This window comes from Ornithorhynchus anatinus, chromosome 7, assembly GCF_004115215.2.
Source record: "Ornithorhynchus anatinus isolate Pmale09 chromosome 7, mOrnAna1.pri.v4, whole genome shotgun sequence".
Classification (NCBI taxonomy): Eukaryota; Metazoa; Chordata; class Mammalia; order Monotremata; family Ornithorhynchidae; genus Ornithorhynchus; species Ornithorhynchus anatinus.
The window spans coordinates 71,018,967-71,034,894 of NC_041734.1; the positions used below are offsets into that span (position 1 = coordinate 71,018,967).

At 47.1% G+C, this 15,928-nt stretch overlaps 1 protein-coding gene and 1 non-coding gene across 2 annotated transcripts in view; both read left to right on the forward strand.

Annotated features, from left to right (window-relative positions):
- The window catches only part of SORT1 (sortilin 1), an 86,719-nt gene that overhangs the window by 26,798 nt on the left and 43,993 nt on the right, over positions 1-15,928 (forward strand). The window lies entirely within an intron of this gene.
- TRNAK-CUU lies at positions 11,086-11,158 on the forward strand. Its single transcript has one exon. It is a non-coding gene; the product is annotated as a tRNA-Lys (tRNA).

The following is a 15,928-nucleotide window of genomic DNA, read 5'->3' on the forward strand; positions in this document are numbered from 1 at the left end:
AGCACTCAATAAATACTATTGAATGAATGAATGAATGATTATGGAAGGAAGCTCATGACAATTTAGTTCACACACGAGGTCACTGCTCAGACACACGGTTCCTGTTCCACTGTGAGTGTGGTTGTGTCCAGGTTCTTGACAGACATCCACCCATGAAAATGGATACACTCCTCTCCAGTCTGGGCTCTTTTTAAGTTTCAGGTGTACAGGGGACGGTAAGCTCCAGGGTCTCATTTCCAAGTCCTCCCGGCTGCAGTAACACTTATTCAATTAAGCCTCTCGTTTAATTAGGTGATCCCAGCTGCTAAGTGCTTCATATGGAGGGTGCTGGTTTGGGGAGCCCTCAGCCTCTTGATATCATTGCTGAGTGGATCGATTCTCTGCCATGGCAGACATGGATGACTCTAATAATAGCCTCAAAATCTGGCATCTCCAGTGCCCAAAGGCAGCTCGGCGAGTCTCGCTCTGTGAAATCTTTTGAAATTAAAACAGACCGTCTCAGTGAACAAGGCCCAGGCCTTGGGCATTTAGGCCCTAATTTGGGCTCTGCCACTGATTTCCCAGGGCCAACTTAAGGAATCCATTAATCAGTCGTATCTGTTGAGCACTCACCGTGTACCGAGCGGTGTACTAAGTACTCGGGAGGGAAGAGTATGACAGATTTGGTAGACACGTTCCCTGCCCACAATGAGTTTTCAGTCTACAGAGGAGTGACCACATTTATAAAGTGCCTTCCCATTGCTCACCCAACTGAGCTCTGTAAATGCTACATTAGGTCTCTCTGAAGACAGCACAGGGAACATTTGGCAGAAGTGGGAGGAGCTGCCTCAAGGGAAGAACAGCTAAGAAAGTTAGGGGGACCAAGCCAAGTCAGCTCTGCACCTCCAGGGGACTGAATCACTTTTGTTATTTTGTGTCAAAGCAGCCTCGGCATCTGTATTTAATTCTCAAGCAGAGGCACCTGGCCAAGATAAAGGAGAAGGAGGAGGAGGAGGAGAGCTGGATGTCGCCCATAATGAATATGAGTAATGAGTCTTCTTGGAACTAGAGGTTATTTAATGCTCAGAAGCTCCTGGTAGAATGATGCTTTGCTGACGATTTGCAAACGTCTGGTTTCTGGCTGTTCCTCTCTACAGTGTGATTAGATTAACTAGGGTTCCTCTTCTCTCTCGCAGGTTTTCTCATCTCTAAGGGACTCATTTGTCAGAATATAGTGTTCCTGTTTCTTTTCATGTTCATGACATTAACAGACTAGACTGTAAACTCATTGTGGGCAGGGAACATTTCTATCAACTCTGTTATACTGATCTCTCCTTAACGCTTAGTATAGGACTCTGGACACCGTAAGCACTCGATAAATATACTTGATTGATATAGATTTGAGGGGGTGGATATAAATTAGCAGTTTGGGGACAGATTCTTTCTCTGGGGTGGTGGCTGGTACGTCCTGTTGCTTCAGCACTGATGGGTACCATGTATGATTTTATTGTTTGCTGTTTTTTTAGTGGTATTTGTTAAGCACTTACTATGTGCCAGGCACTCTACTAAGTGTTGGGGATGATACACACTAATCAGATTGGACACAGTCCATGTCTCACATGGAGCTCACAGTCTCAATCCCCACTTTACAAATGAGGTAACAGGCACAGTGAAGTGACTTGCCTGAGGTCACCCACAGACAAGTGGCAGAACTGTGATTAGAACCCAGGTCCTTCTGACTGTCAGGTCCTTGCTCTATGCAGTAGGGCACACATTGTGTTGTAGCCAACAAAGCTCTTGATAGGTGAAACAAATTAACACATGGTCTGAGAAGTTCAGAGCATTTTCTTTGTTGAGCCTCCTGTCCCCATGAATGTCATTAGTTCTAACCATTGCCCACATATCCTCTATACTCTAAGCTCGATGTGAGCAGGGAATGTGTTTATGGTTGTATTGTACTTTCCCAAGTGCCTAGTACAGTGTTCTGCACCCAGTAAGCACTCAATAAATACAGTGAATGAATAAATAATACTTCTGTCCTAAAACTACACAAACCAAGCCTGCCTTCCTTAGGGAAATCAGTAGTTTTCTCCCCTTGCTGGGTGTCCTTCGTGTTTCAGTTAGAGAGCTGGATCCCTGTCCTTATCTACTTCCCAGGAATGTTGGGAGAGATAGATAAATAATGGGAAAGCACTTTGAGCTGTAGGAATTCTGGTGGTGAGAGGGTTGTGGTTCTTGGATTAAAAAAAAATTGGGGCCTAATATTCTTGAATTTTATACAGTCTCAGATTCATCCTGCGGTGTTTCAGCTATTCGTTGTCTCCTCTTCCATTCTTCTTCCAGCCTTTTTATCCTAATATGGGAAGGGCATGACCATATCCATAATCTACTTTAATGTCTGTCTCTCCTTCTAGGCTGTAAACTCGTTGTGGGCAGGGATTGCATCTACCAACTCTGTTATTTTGTACTCTCCCAGTAGCTTAATACAAAGTTCTGCACAAAGTAAGCACTCAGTAAATGCTGTTGATTGATGTGCATGGGAGTCAAGATGGGCTTTAATCTCAGTTTTGCCACTAGCCTGCCTCCCTAGAGGCTGGCTTTAAAGATTTAGATGCAGGGGGAGAAGGGTGGTGGGGCTTTTTGGGGTGGAGGTAGAAGGGAAAACAAGTAGGAGGTGGCAGGTAGATCATGAAGACATGACCCTGGACTCTTTCAGTGATACTTGGAAGCTGTCATTTAGCTCCATGTAGGCAGAAATCATGTCTAAAACTATTATTATTATTATCGTCATCATTATTAAGCATTATGTGTCAAGCACTGTTCTAAGCACTGGGGTAGATGCAAGTTAATCAGGTTGGACACAGTCCCTGACCCCAAGGGGCTCACAGTCTAAGTTGGAGGGAAAACAGACTTTGAATCCCCAATTTACAGATGAGGAAACTGAGGCACAGAGAAGACAAGTGACTTGCTCAGGGTCACACAGCAGGCAAGTGGCAGAGAGAGGATTAGAATTTAGGAACTCTGATTTCTAGGCCAGTGCTCTTTCCATCAGGCCAAGCTGCTCCTTTTTCTACCTCTTCTCTTGCATTGTGTTCTCACAAGTGCTTAGCATAGTGCTCTGCACTTCAATATATATCACTGATTTATTGATTTATTGTTGTAGACAAGGGATGAGGAAAGCTGATAATTCAGGCAAAAAAAAACTGTGAGGGAGGGCAGAGACCACGGGGCACTAGCCCCTCCTCTGTGTTTATGGAATTGACCGCCTTTACATGGCTGCCGTTTCTTCCCACTTGACAGTGAGCTTGCGCCAACCAAATGAAGGCTGCCTAGAGTTTGGGAGAGGGCTTTTTTTCCCCCATTTTTAGCAATGTTTTACGTTGGGAGGAGGGAAGAAATAAAAGTGTCGGATGCCCTGGGTCATCATCAGGCTCAAAAGCATGGACGACACCAGCCGTTATGGCCTGAAACACTTGAACGAGGCCTCAAGGACAATTCTTTACCTTCTCTGGATTCGTTTCTTTGTCTGAAAGAGATAATATTGTCAATTTCTGCCCAGTGGCCACTATCGGTCAGATACCACTCAGGACATTCTGTGAAAAGAAGGTCGAAAAGACACTGCCCGTGGAATAATGAAGTTCTTATTTCAGTCAAGTTTGGGTTTGTTCTCCTGGTGCCTAATCCCTTGGTGGATAAGTAGGGCCCCTTCTGTAGCTGTGTTAGTTCTCTGGCCCACCAAGGTAAGAGCCAATTCATAGGAGTGGATGCTGCTTACTTAAATGGTGCAGATGTCCTCTCTGGTGGTGATGGTGGTCTTGGTGTGCAAGAATTTTTCAAGTGTGATGAAGCTTCAGATTAGACAGTTGGAAAGGGATTTCTTCTTGCTTTCTGCCCATAATCAGCTTGTGTTCTAAATCATCCATCCGTCCTCTACTCCCAGATCTCCCCCTCCCCGCCCCACTTGCCCTTCAGGACAATATTTCCCTATCCTTCAGCCCCTCAAGGTAAATATCGCTGTCCCTGGGCCTGTCCCCGTTGTGTGATTTGGTACAGTGCCCTGCTCCTTGCAGTTTTGGCCGTTAATGCCTTTTCTCTGGTTTGTTTTCTGACTCCTAAATGGGCCCTGGCTGCCCTCTGCCTGCACGTGTCTCCTGGGTCCATTTCAAACACTCTGTCATTCTCTCCAGAGTGCTTGGGGAAACTTACACTTCTGCCCCTTACATTTTTTCCCTTACTAAAGAAGTTCCCTTTCTGTCTCCTCACCCGCACACCCTCTCAGTAGTGGGTAGAGCATAGGCCTGGGAGTCAGAAGGTCATGGGTTCTAATCTTGGCTCTGCCACTTGTCTGCCGTGTGGCCCTGGGCAAGTCACTTAGTTCGCTTCTCTGGGCCTCAGTTACCTGTAAAATGGGGATTGAGATTATGAACCCCATGTGGGACAGAGACTATGTCCGACCCAATTTGCTTGTATCCACCCCAGTGCTTAGTACAGTGCCTGGCACGTAGAAGCGCTTAACAGATGCCACAATTATTATTATTATTCTGTGTTTACTCTCTTAGTCTGGTCCAGACGCTGTATGTAACACTGGGGTAGAAACAAGATAATCAGATTGAATACAATCCATGTTCCACATGGAGCTCAGTCTTAATCCCCACTTTACAGATGAGTGAACTGAGGAACAGTGAACCCAATGATTTTCACACATTCATTCAGGCAGAGATGAAGTTTAGATTTCCAAGAAGTTAACCGAGTGACTCTTTGTACTAATCAGTCATCTGCATACATCCCCTTGTGTGAACATGGCAGACTTTCAGATTGGGGATCCTTGGCAATACTCAGGGCCAGTCTTCCCAGCAAGTGCAGCTCCCCACCCACCCCCACCAGTCTTGCCCTGCCCAATTCCCCAGGCCCATGTAACAGAATGACAAACTGAGTCCTCGTTTTCCCTGACCTGAAGCAGTGTTTTGGTAATATGGTCCGCTCAGTAGTGGATGATCCTTTTAATGAGACAGGAATGCACCTCTCAGACCTTTCAGTGTATCGTGGGAAACCTCCATGTCATTCCTCCACTCGCATTTTCCTTCCATCTCTCTAGATCTTCCTTGATTAGGATTCTTGAGCCCTAACTCACTTGCTGATTATGTTCAAGTGTGCATTTAGATGTCTCTCTTCTGTGTGCTGGTCTTGATTGAGTAACCTGGTGGCTTCATCTCCCCTTTCTTCATGTCTGTTCTGGGCAGCAGAACTTTTCTTACACAAGAGATGCCTCCCCAGCACATCTCTCTTCTCCTTTCTGTGCTTAGTCTCCCTTTCCATCCTTATTCTCAAGATGATCTCCATTTGGCCCTGCAATTATCCGATTCCAATATATTCACCTTTCATTCATTCAATAGTATTTATTGAGCGCTTACTATGTGCAGAGCACTGTACTAAGCGCTTGGAATGAACAAGTCGGCAACAGATAGAGACAGTCCCTGCCGTTTGACGGGCTTACGGTCTAATCGGGGGACACGGACAGACAAGAACGATGGCAATAAATAGAGTCAAGGGGAAGAATATCTCGTATAAACAGTGGCAACTAAATAGAATCAAGGCGATGTACATTTCATTAACAAAATTAACAAAATAAACAGGGTAATGAAAATATGTACAGTTGAGCAGACGAATACAGTGCTGAAGGGATGGCAAGGGAGAGGGGGAGGAGCAGAGAGAAATGAGGGGATAAGAGGGTTAAGCTGCGGAGAGGTGAAGGGGGGTGGTAGAGGGAGTAGAGGGAGAAGGGGAGCTCAGTCTGGGAAGGTCTCTTGGAGGAGGTGAGTTTTAAGTAGGGTTTTGAAGAGGGGAAGAGAATCAGTTTGGCGGAGGTGAGGAGGGAGGGCGTTCCAGGACCGCGGGAGGACGTGGCCCAGGGGTCGACGGCGGGATAGGCGAGACCGAGGGACGGCGAGGAGGTGGGCGGCAGAGGAGCGGAGCGTGCGGGGTGGGCGGTAGAAAGAGAGAAGGGAGGAGAGGTAGGACGGGGCAAGGTGATGTAGAACCTTGAAGCCTAGAGTGAGGAGTTCACCTCCCACCACCTCCACGGTAACCCTGCACCCACTAACCATTCAGTTTTACCTATTGGAGAGCCTCATCCCAGCTGCAGAGTTAGGGTCGCTCAGATCCCACCCAAAGCAAGCTTCATCTCCAACCTTCTTCTGGCTCACACCAACCCCAGCGAATGTTAGGGATGCCAGTGCGGACAAGAGCCCCAGGTACTTCTGGGATCTGTTATTGGGCTGGAGGATAGAGAAGGCCCAGTAAAAACTGCCTGACCTTCTCACTGTGCTTAGTTCTCACCTGTCCCGCTGTCGGCCCCTGGCCCACGTCCTACCTCTGACCTGGAATGCCCTCCCTCCTCACATTCGCCAAACTAACTCTCTTTCCTTCTTCAAAGTCCTACTGAGAGCTCACCTCCAGGAGGCCTTCCCAGGCTGATCCCTCCCTTTCCCTCGGCTCCTCCTCCCCTCCCCATTGCCCCTACTCCCTCCTTCTCTACCCTCTTCCCCTCCCCACGGCACTTGTGTATATTTGTACACATTTATTATTCTATTTTATTAATGATGTGTATATATCTATGATTCTATTTCTCTATTTTGATGGTATTGATGCCTGTCTATTGGTTTTGTTGTCTGGCTCCCCCTTGTAGACTGTGAGCCCTTTGTTGGGCAGGAAGCAATGTGGCTGAGTGGATAGAGCCTGAGCCTGGGAGTCAAAAGGACCTCAGTTCTAATCCTGACTCCACAACTTGTGTGCTGTGTGACCTTGGGCAAGTCACTTCACTTCTCTGGGACTCAGTTTCCCTCATCTGGGGATTAGGAGTGGGAGGCCCTGGTGGTACGGGGACTGTGTCTGACCTGATTAACTTGTATCTACCCCAGCGCTTAGAACAGTGCTCGGCGCATGTAAGCATTTAACAAGTACCATTATTATTACTACCAACCCTGTTGTATTGCAGCAGTAATAATATTTTTTAAGTTCTTTAATGGGAAGAGCCCCATACTAAGCACTGGGAGAGAATTCACAGTTGGGAGATAAACACAGTCAGTCCCTGACCGTCAGGGAACTCGGTGTTTCCCAGGGACTTAATACAGAGCATTGCACACAGTTAATACTCAATAAATACCCTCGAATGATCTCCCAACCTCCCTGTCTTTCCAGTTTGAGTACTCTTTTGTGTACTCTGTAGGAGAGGCAGAATATAGTGGCGGAGTGCCAGCCTGGAAGGTGAAGGATCCGGGTTCAAGTCCGGGCCTTGGCCACTAGCCTGCTGGGTGACCGTGAGCAAGTCATTAACCTCTCCGGAGCTCAATTTCCTCATCTGCAGAATAGGCGTGATGATACCGGCCTTTTTGCCTACCTCAAGAGAGTTATTGCGAGGGCAAAAAAATTAGAGATAAGTACTGGAGAGCGCTTTGGGGAATCACGGCACTAGACAGATGTCAAGGTATTATGACTATATTGTGAATGCAGAGAGCTGTTACTTGCCACCCTCCAGCCCCCCCCCCCCCCCCCAGGTTGCCTTAGAAATCAAGAAGAAAGAATGATGGAGTGGCTAAGGTGCTGGTATAGAGGTCACATCTGAAACTATCCTAGTTTCACCCCCAAGTGAAGTGTTTTCAAGCGCGAAGTGCTTTTTAGTGACCAAAGTGCAGGTCTCTCTCCTCCACCTCTTGTTCACGCCCTTCCCCACGTGAAAGTCCTTCCCCCTTTACAATCAAAAGACTGTAACTCCCCTCATCTTCAAAGCCCCCCTGAAGTCACATCTCCCCCATGAGGCCTTCCCTTGATAGGTCCATGTGATATCCCCATTAACTGCCCCATCAGCACTTCTCCCCCACCTACACTTTTTGTTCATTCAGTCCTATTTATTGAGCACTTAACTGTTTGAAGAGCACTGTATTAAGTGCTTGGGAAAGTACAATAAACAGACACTTTCCCTGACCACTATGAGGATGAGCTTACAGTCTCCTCCAATCTCCCTTTGCAGTTATTCGCATATCTTACTCTATTGCTTAAGCATATCCTTTTTATCAGGCACTCAGTGGTATTTACTGAGTGCTTACTGTGTGCAGAGCACTGAACTTTAACACTTGGGGGGGGGGGCCCAAGAGAATAGGTAGATCTGATCCCTGCCTTCAAGGAACTCAGAATCTAGTGAGATCTTATAATCATTCATTCAATCAATTGTATTTATTGAGCGCTTCCTGTGTGCAGAGCACTGTATTAAGCACTTGGAAAGTACAGTTCAGCAACAAATCCCTCCTCATTCTTCCTTCTCTCTCTCTATTACTTTAATGAACTCCCCTACTAAATTGTCATCTCCTTGAGGGCTGGGATCATACCTACTATAGTCTGCTCTTCAAATACCTAGCACAGTGTTCTGAGCATAGTAGAGGCTCAATAAATCCTAATAATTGCTGGTTGCGGGTCCATCTCAACCAGCTGATATTATCAGATATATCATAGATGGGAATAGGTGGTGTTTTTTCAATTAGGTGAAGATATTAAAAATCATTTTTTTTAGTTTGGCTCATTGTGAGACAATCCCGATGGTGAGGTTTTTTGCCATGAGCATGGGTGTGCCTGACTGGCAGACCCTTAGGTATCATGGCCATGCAAAGATTGCCCATTCTATGCTATTGCATTAGAGAAGCAGCGTGACCAAGTGGATAAAGCACGTGGCCTGGAAGTCAGAAGGACCTGGGTTCTAATCCTGGCACCACCACTTGTCTGCTGTGTAACCTTGAGGAAGTCACTGCACTTCTCTGGGCCTCAGTTACCTCAGCTGTAAAATAGAGATTAAGACTTTGAAACCTGTATGGGATCAGGACAGTGCCAAGCGCTTGATACAGTGGTAAGCACTTTGAATGGACCCAAATACCTTGCATCTACCCCAGCGCTTAGAACAGTGCCTGGTACGTAGTAAGCGAAATGTGTGGGTTGGGCAGTAGTATCAGACTAGTGAGGTAAGGTAGGAGGGGACAAGCTGATCGAGTGTTTTTAAGCCGACGGTAAGGAGTTTTTGTGGATGCAGAGGTGGATGGGTAACCACTGGAGGTCCTTGAGGAGTGGGGAGACATGGATTGAACTTTTTTTTAGAAAAATGAACCAGGCAGCATGAAGTATGGACTGGATTGGAGAGAGACAGGAGATAGGAAGGTCAGCAAGGAAGCAGATGCCACAGTCGAGGCAGGATAAGTGCTCGGATCAGGATGGTAACAGTTTGGTTGGAGAGCAAAGGGTGGATTTTAGCGATGCTATGAAGGTAGAACCGACAGGATTTGGTGACAGATTTAATATGTCCGTTGAACGAGAGAGATGAGTTGAGGATAACGCTTAGGTTCTGGGCTTGTGAGAAAGGGAGGATAGTGGTATTGTGTGGAGTGATGGGATATACACGGGGAGAACATTTGGGTGAGCTTCTTGGAAGTCAGATAAATCCTCTGCTTTGGTTGCTCCACCTGTAGAATGAGAAGTTTCAACAAGTTATTTAACAACAATGACCTGCGAATTAAATTATTGTTTGAAAGCTTGGAGATTCCAGGATGGAAAATACTTTTAAAAATAAGCTTGTTGGCCAGCAAACTTCAGCCTTTTTCATTTTGGAGTCTAGTTTAAAGCAACTTTTATTCATCAGATCTCCTTGGACCTATCTATTATTATTAATATTAGGAAACTATTCATTAGGTACACAGGTCCAGAGAGATTTGATGAAGAAAAGTTGTTTTAAACTAGACCCCACATGGGGCTCATAGTCTGAAGAGGAGAGAGAACAGATAAGAATCTCCACTTTGCAGATGACAGGACTGCAAGAAGAAAAGTCAAGTGACTTGTCCAAGGTCACACAGACAAGTGGCAAATCTGGGACCAGAACCCAGGTCTTCTGACTCCCAGGCCTGGGCTCTTTCCATTAGGACATGGTGCTTTTATAGTCCCTTTCACATGCTGCTTTTCCTTCCTCTTCTATTCACCCCTTCATCCATTTAGGCACAACCCCTTTGCATGTCTGTGCTTTGTTCATACTTTCTCCCTGCCCCACCCTGCCTTGTCTGATCTCTAATCTGTTTCTGCTCCCATTTGAATCTCTCTTGCTGGGCAAAACACCCAGGCCTCATAACTCCTCTGCTCTTCCCTCAACTTCGAGCCCCCATGCCCCATTGCCAACAGAACAACATAATTGGCTCAGTGGAAAGAGCACGGGCTTGGGAGTCAGAGGTCATGAGTTCGAATCCCGGCTCTGCCACTTGTCAGCTGTGTGACTGTGGGCAAGTCACTTAACTTCTCTGTGCCTCAGTTACCTCATCTGTAAAATGGGGATTAACTGTGAGCCTCACGTGGGACAACCTGATTACCCTGTATCTACCCCAGCGCTTAGAACAGTGCTCTGCACATAGTAAGCGCTTAAATACCAAATACCAACATTAATATTATAATGGGCAGGAAATGTGTCTTTTTATTGTTATATTACACTCTCCCAAGTGCTTAGTACCGTGCTCTACACCCAGTAAGCGCTGAATAAATTTGATTGAGTAGATGGGGTGTTAGCTGCCTAGCTAGGACAACACTCATTTCTTTATTTGGGAGCTACATTTTTCAGCACAGAGTTTGCTTTTTAAATTGTTACAATACAAAACCAAATAAAGCTCCTCAAACAGCAGCCCCTCACAGGGTCCCAAAGAGAGAGGTGCTGGATATCTCCTCATTCTCCGGCTGGGTAATACATTCAGTAGTATTTATTGAGCGCTTACTATGTGCAGAGCACTGTACTAAGCGCTTGGAATGTACAGTTCGACAACAGAAATCCTAAATGGTACACAGAAACGGTAATCCTAGGCTCCTGCCCGTGCTGGTGTGTGAAGTGGAGATAGAAGCACGTGGCCTAGTGGAAAGAGCACCGACTGGGAGTTGGAGGACCTAGGTTCTAATCCTGGCTCCACCACTTGTCAGCTATGTGACCTTGGGTAAGTCACTTCACTTCTGTCTGCCTCAGTTATTTCATCTGTGAAATGGGAATTGGGATTTGTTGCCCCACATGGGACATGGACTGTGTCCAACCTAGCTAACTGTGCCCGGCTAGCTCAGTCGGTAGAGCATGAGACTCTTAATCTCAGGGTCGTGGGTTCGTGCCCCACGTTGGGCGCAAGTCTTCCCCGATTAGACTGTAAGCCCGTCAAACGGCAGGGACTGTCTCTATCTGTTGCCGACTTGTTCATTCCAAGCGCTTAGTACAGTGCTCTGCACGTAGTAAGCGCTCAATAAATACTATTGAATGAATGAATGAACCTGATTATCGTGTAGCTACCCCAGGGTTTTAATACAGTGCCTGGCACATAGTAAGTGCTTAGCTCAGTGCCTGACACATAGTAAGCGCTTAGCGCAGTGCCTGGCATATAGTAAATGCTTAGCACAGTGCCTCGCACATAGTAAGTCCTTAAATACCATCATATTGTTTAAAAAAAACAAAGTAGCCTCCTCTAGAATGTAAGTTTGTTATGGGCAGGGAACAAGTCTGCTAATTCTGCTCCATCGTACTCCCCCAAGCATTTAGTAGAGTGTGCTGTGCATAGTAAGTGCTCATAAATATCATTGGTTAATGAGATGGATGGCACCACCCCCTTCTCCCCCCACCCTGCAAACACTTAGATATTTGTTAAGCACTTACTAGGAAGTGTTCTAACCCCCCGGGGAGATAGAAGGCAGTCAGTTTGGACACAGTCCCTGTCCCCCATGGGATTCACTTTTCCTAGACTTTCCCTGCTTGCTAGTGTCACAGCAACGCGACATCTGATGGTCAGGAGACAGGCTCCAAATCTGACCGGAAGGGCTACTTGACAGCCAAACTTTCAACTAGCAGGGGTGGAGAATTGGGTTGCCTGCCAGACATTCCTTTTTAACCGTAGGGCCTCCTTCTGGCACTGGTTTGGAGCTCCTTCTCAAAGCAGTGCCAGGCCGGGCCCTGCCTACCTATTAGCCTCCAGCTGGAGTCAGACGTTGTCTCGAGCTGCGCCGTGACTCACATCTGCCCTGGGCCACGAGCCCGGCCGGCCCAGGGGTTGGGTCAGCTCGGGGCAGAGAGTACCTCACCGGTTTGGGCCAGACCCCGAGAGCTAGGGAGGTCGAGGCGTGGGGAATTGGGCACCGTGGCAAGCCGAGGCCGTGACTGAAGGAGAAGCAGCGTGGCTTTGCGGATGGAGCACGGGCCTGGTAGTCAGAAGATCGTGGATTCTAATCCCGGTTCCGCCATTTGTCTGCTATGGGGCCTTGAGCAAATCACTTCTCTGGGCCTCGGTTACCCCATCCATAAAATGGGGATTAAGACTCTGAGCCGTATGTGGGATGAGAATTGTGTCTGACCCAGTTATCTTGTATCCATCCCAGCGCTTCAGTACAGTGCCTGGTACATAATAAGCGCTTAACAAATACCACAGCGTGGCTTAGTGGAAAGAGCATGGACTTGGGAGACAGAGGTTGTGGGTTCTAATTCTGCTCCACCACTTGTCAGGTGTGTGACTTTGGGCAAGTCACTTAACTTCTCTGTGCCTCAGCGACCTCTTCTGTGAAATTGGGATTAAAACTGAGAGTCCCACATGGGACCATCTCATTACTCATATCTCCCCAGCGCTTAAAACAGTGCTTGGCACATAGTAAGCGCTTAACAAGTACCATCATTATTATTATTATTAACTTGCTCCATCTAGTCAGTTGTCCTTCTCCCCTGCCCCCTCCCACCCATCCCATCCCTCCCTTCCTCTTCCCCGCAGGGAGACCCAGGATACTTTATGTTGGGCCAGATCGGGTCACCCCCCCCAAAGCCGGGAAGGTTAGATAAGGCAGCCTGACGGCAGGGGCTCTGAAGAGAGAAGCAGCGTGGCCTAGTGGATTGAGCACTGGCCTGGGATGTCAGAAGGACTTGGGTTCTAATCCCGGCTCCACCACTTGTTGGCTGCATGACCTTGGGCAAATCACTTCACTACTCTGGGCCTCAGTAACCTCATCTGTAAAATGGGGATGAGCCCCATGTGAGACAGGAACTGTGTCCAACCCAATTTTCCTGTATCTCCCCCAGCTCTTAGTACAGTGCCCGACACATGGTAAGTGCTTAACTTACCATCCGGAAGTGGGTGCTCTTGCCAGCCACCGATCGGTTGGCATGAGATTGTACCCTGCTTGCGGGAACAGGAGATGAATTTCTTCAGCACACACTGGAGACTCCATGACTGAGCTAACCACAGAAATTTGTTTTTTTGCCATCTGGGAGGGAGGTGGTAGAGGAGAGCACAGCTGAACTGAGTTTTCAGTTTCCAGGGACAACCGTACATTTTAAGCTCCATTGTGAGCATCCCTAATGTGATAATATGCAGCTATATTTTTGGCTTTTGATTCGAAATCTTTCTTTCTTTAGTCCAATTCTGACTTATTTGGGGCTTTTATACTTTCCAGGCCCTCAGCCTATCGGCCCATCTAAGTTTGCAGGACTGGAATTCAATTGAGGTTTGCTTCCTTTTCCTTATCTTTGGTGCTTGCTTCGTCTCTTCAAGTGTTTTACAAACTGATTATGCGCTTTCACCGCCCCCCCAACCCCCCACACTTCATCAGTAAGCAGCCGGAACTGATGGGGGCTAGTTTGCTCTTAGTCTTTTGGAAAAAATGGAAATAAAATGCATTCACTCGCTGAAGGAATTCAACCATTCTAGTGTATGTAGAAACAGTCTGAAAATGGACTTTTTCCAGATCAATACCTTCGGCTGGGAGAGCTCACCCTCCAGGCCTGGACTTTGTCATCCACAGGTTATTACCACCACCCAAAGTAAAACGAGGGCGAGAATGAGTTTGCCATCTCCCCCATTCCGCTCACCTCTTCTACAAAACCGTCTCCATCACTCTAGGCAGGCCATCGTTTAATCGGTCCTCCAGCATTATAATTTGCAATCATAAATAGAGTCACACATGGCTCCTCTAAACCATTTGCTTCCCACAGTCAGGCCACTACCCCATCACGTATGAACCACGTAGAGAAGGGGAGAGTGAACGTGTATGTAGAGAAGCTTTGTGGCTTAGTGCCATGGGCCTGAGAATCAGAGGACTTGGGTTCTAATCCTGGCTCTGCCACTTGTCTGCCGTGTGACCCCAGGCAAGTCAGTTCACATCTCTGGGCTTCAGTTTCTGCCTCTGTCAGATGGGGATTCGGCTCTGACACCTGTCTGCCCTGTGACTTTGGGCGAGTCACTTCACTTCTCTGGCCCTCAGTTACCTCATCTGTGAAATGGGGATTAAGACTGTGAGGCCCATGTGGGTCAGGGACGGTGTCCAACTTGATTAGCTTTTAACTACCCCAGGGCTTAGAACGGTGCTCGGCACATTGTAAGTGCTTACCAAGTGCCATTCATTCACTTAGTCGTATTTATTGAGCACTTACTGTGTGCAAAGCACTGTACTAAGCGCTTGGGAGAGTACACTATAACAACAAACGGAAACATTCCCTGCCCACAACGAACTTGTTATTATCATTACATATTAAGCACTTAAATGCTATTATGATTATTTGGTCGCTTTCATTTCCATGCTGTTGTCTTGATTTGCTCCTTCCTCTGTCAGGTCATGGCTGTCTCTCAGCTGGGCTATTGTGATCTTCTTGCTGGCCTCCTCTCTGCCGGCTTTCACTCCCCCAACCCTTAGTCATGGTCCCCGGAACCATTTTCAGTCAGCAGTTCTCCTGCCCCGTCGCTGTGTCAGAACCTCACAATGGATCCCTGTCTCGCTCCACGTCATCTCCTATTGTGGGACTTGCAGGGCAGCCAGTAGCTGGCTCCACCCTAGCGCGTGACTTTCTCTCGCCACCAGCACCGGTGACAAGTGGGTACAAGTGCAACGGATGACTGGGTCCAGAGCCCCCAGGCGCTTCCAGGGTTTGCTGCCTCTGACCCGATAATAAAAAAAATAATAATAATTATGGTATCTAAGTGCCTCAGTTACCACTTCTGCAAAATGAGGAATAAGACTGGGAGTCCCATGAGGGACAGGGACTGCGTCCAACCTGATGAACTGATATCTACCCCAGCATTTGCTATAGTGCCTGGTACATAGTAAGGGCTTAACAAATACTTTAAAAAAAAGAAAAGGATGGGACTGGGAGTCAGAGAACCTGGGTTCTAATCCCAGCTTCATCACTTCCCTGCTGTGTTTGGACAAAGTACTTAGCTGCTGTGTACCTCAGTTTTCTCAGTGGTCATATGGGGGGTTCAGTACCTCTTCTTCCTCTCAGTCTGTGAGCCCCATGTGGGACCTGATTATCTTGTATCTACTCCAACGCATAGTAAAAGGTAATAAAAAGTCATGAGTTCTAATCCTGGTTCCACCACTTGTCTGCGGTGAGACCTTGGTCAAGTCACTGCACTTCTCTGGGCCTCAGTTCCCTCATCTATAAAATGGGGTTCGAGACGTGAGCCCCATGTGGGTCAGGGACTCTGTCCAACCTGATTTCCTTATAGTCACCCCAGCACTTAGTACAGTTCTTGGAACATAGTAAGTGCTTAACAAATACCATAATTAGCATGGCTTAGTGGAAAGAGCATGGGCTCGAGAGTCAGAGGTCGTGGGTTCTAATCCCGCCTCTGCCACTTATCAGCTGGTACATCACTTAACTTCTCTGCACCTCAGTTACCTCATCTGTAAAATGGGGATTAAGACTGTGAGCCCCACATGGGACAACCTGATTACCTTGTATCTACCCCACTGCTTAGAATAGTGCTTGGCACATAATAAGCGCTTAACCAATACCATGATTATCATTATTATTACAATGCATGGCACATAGTAAGTGCTTAACAAATACCACAGTTATTGCCATTGTGCTTATTTATGGCATCCTTTTTCACTAGGGTAGACACAAGTTAATCAGGTTGGACACAGT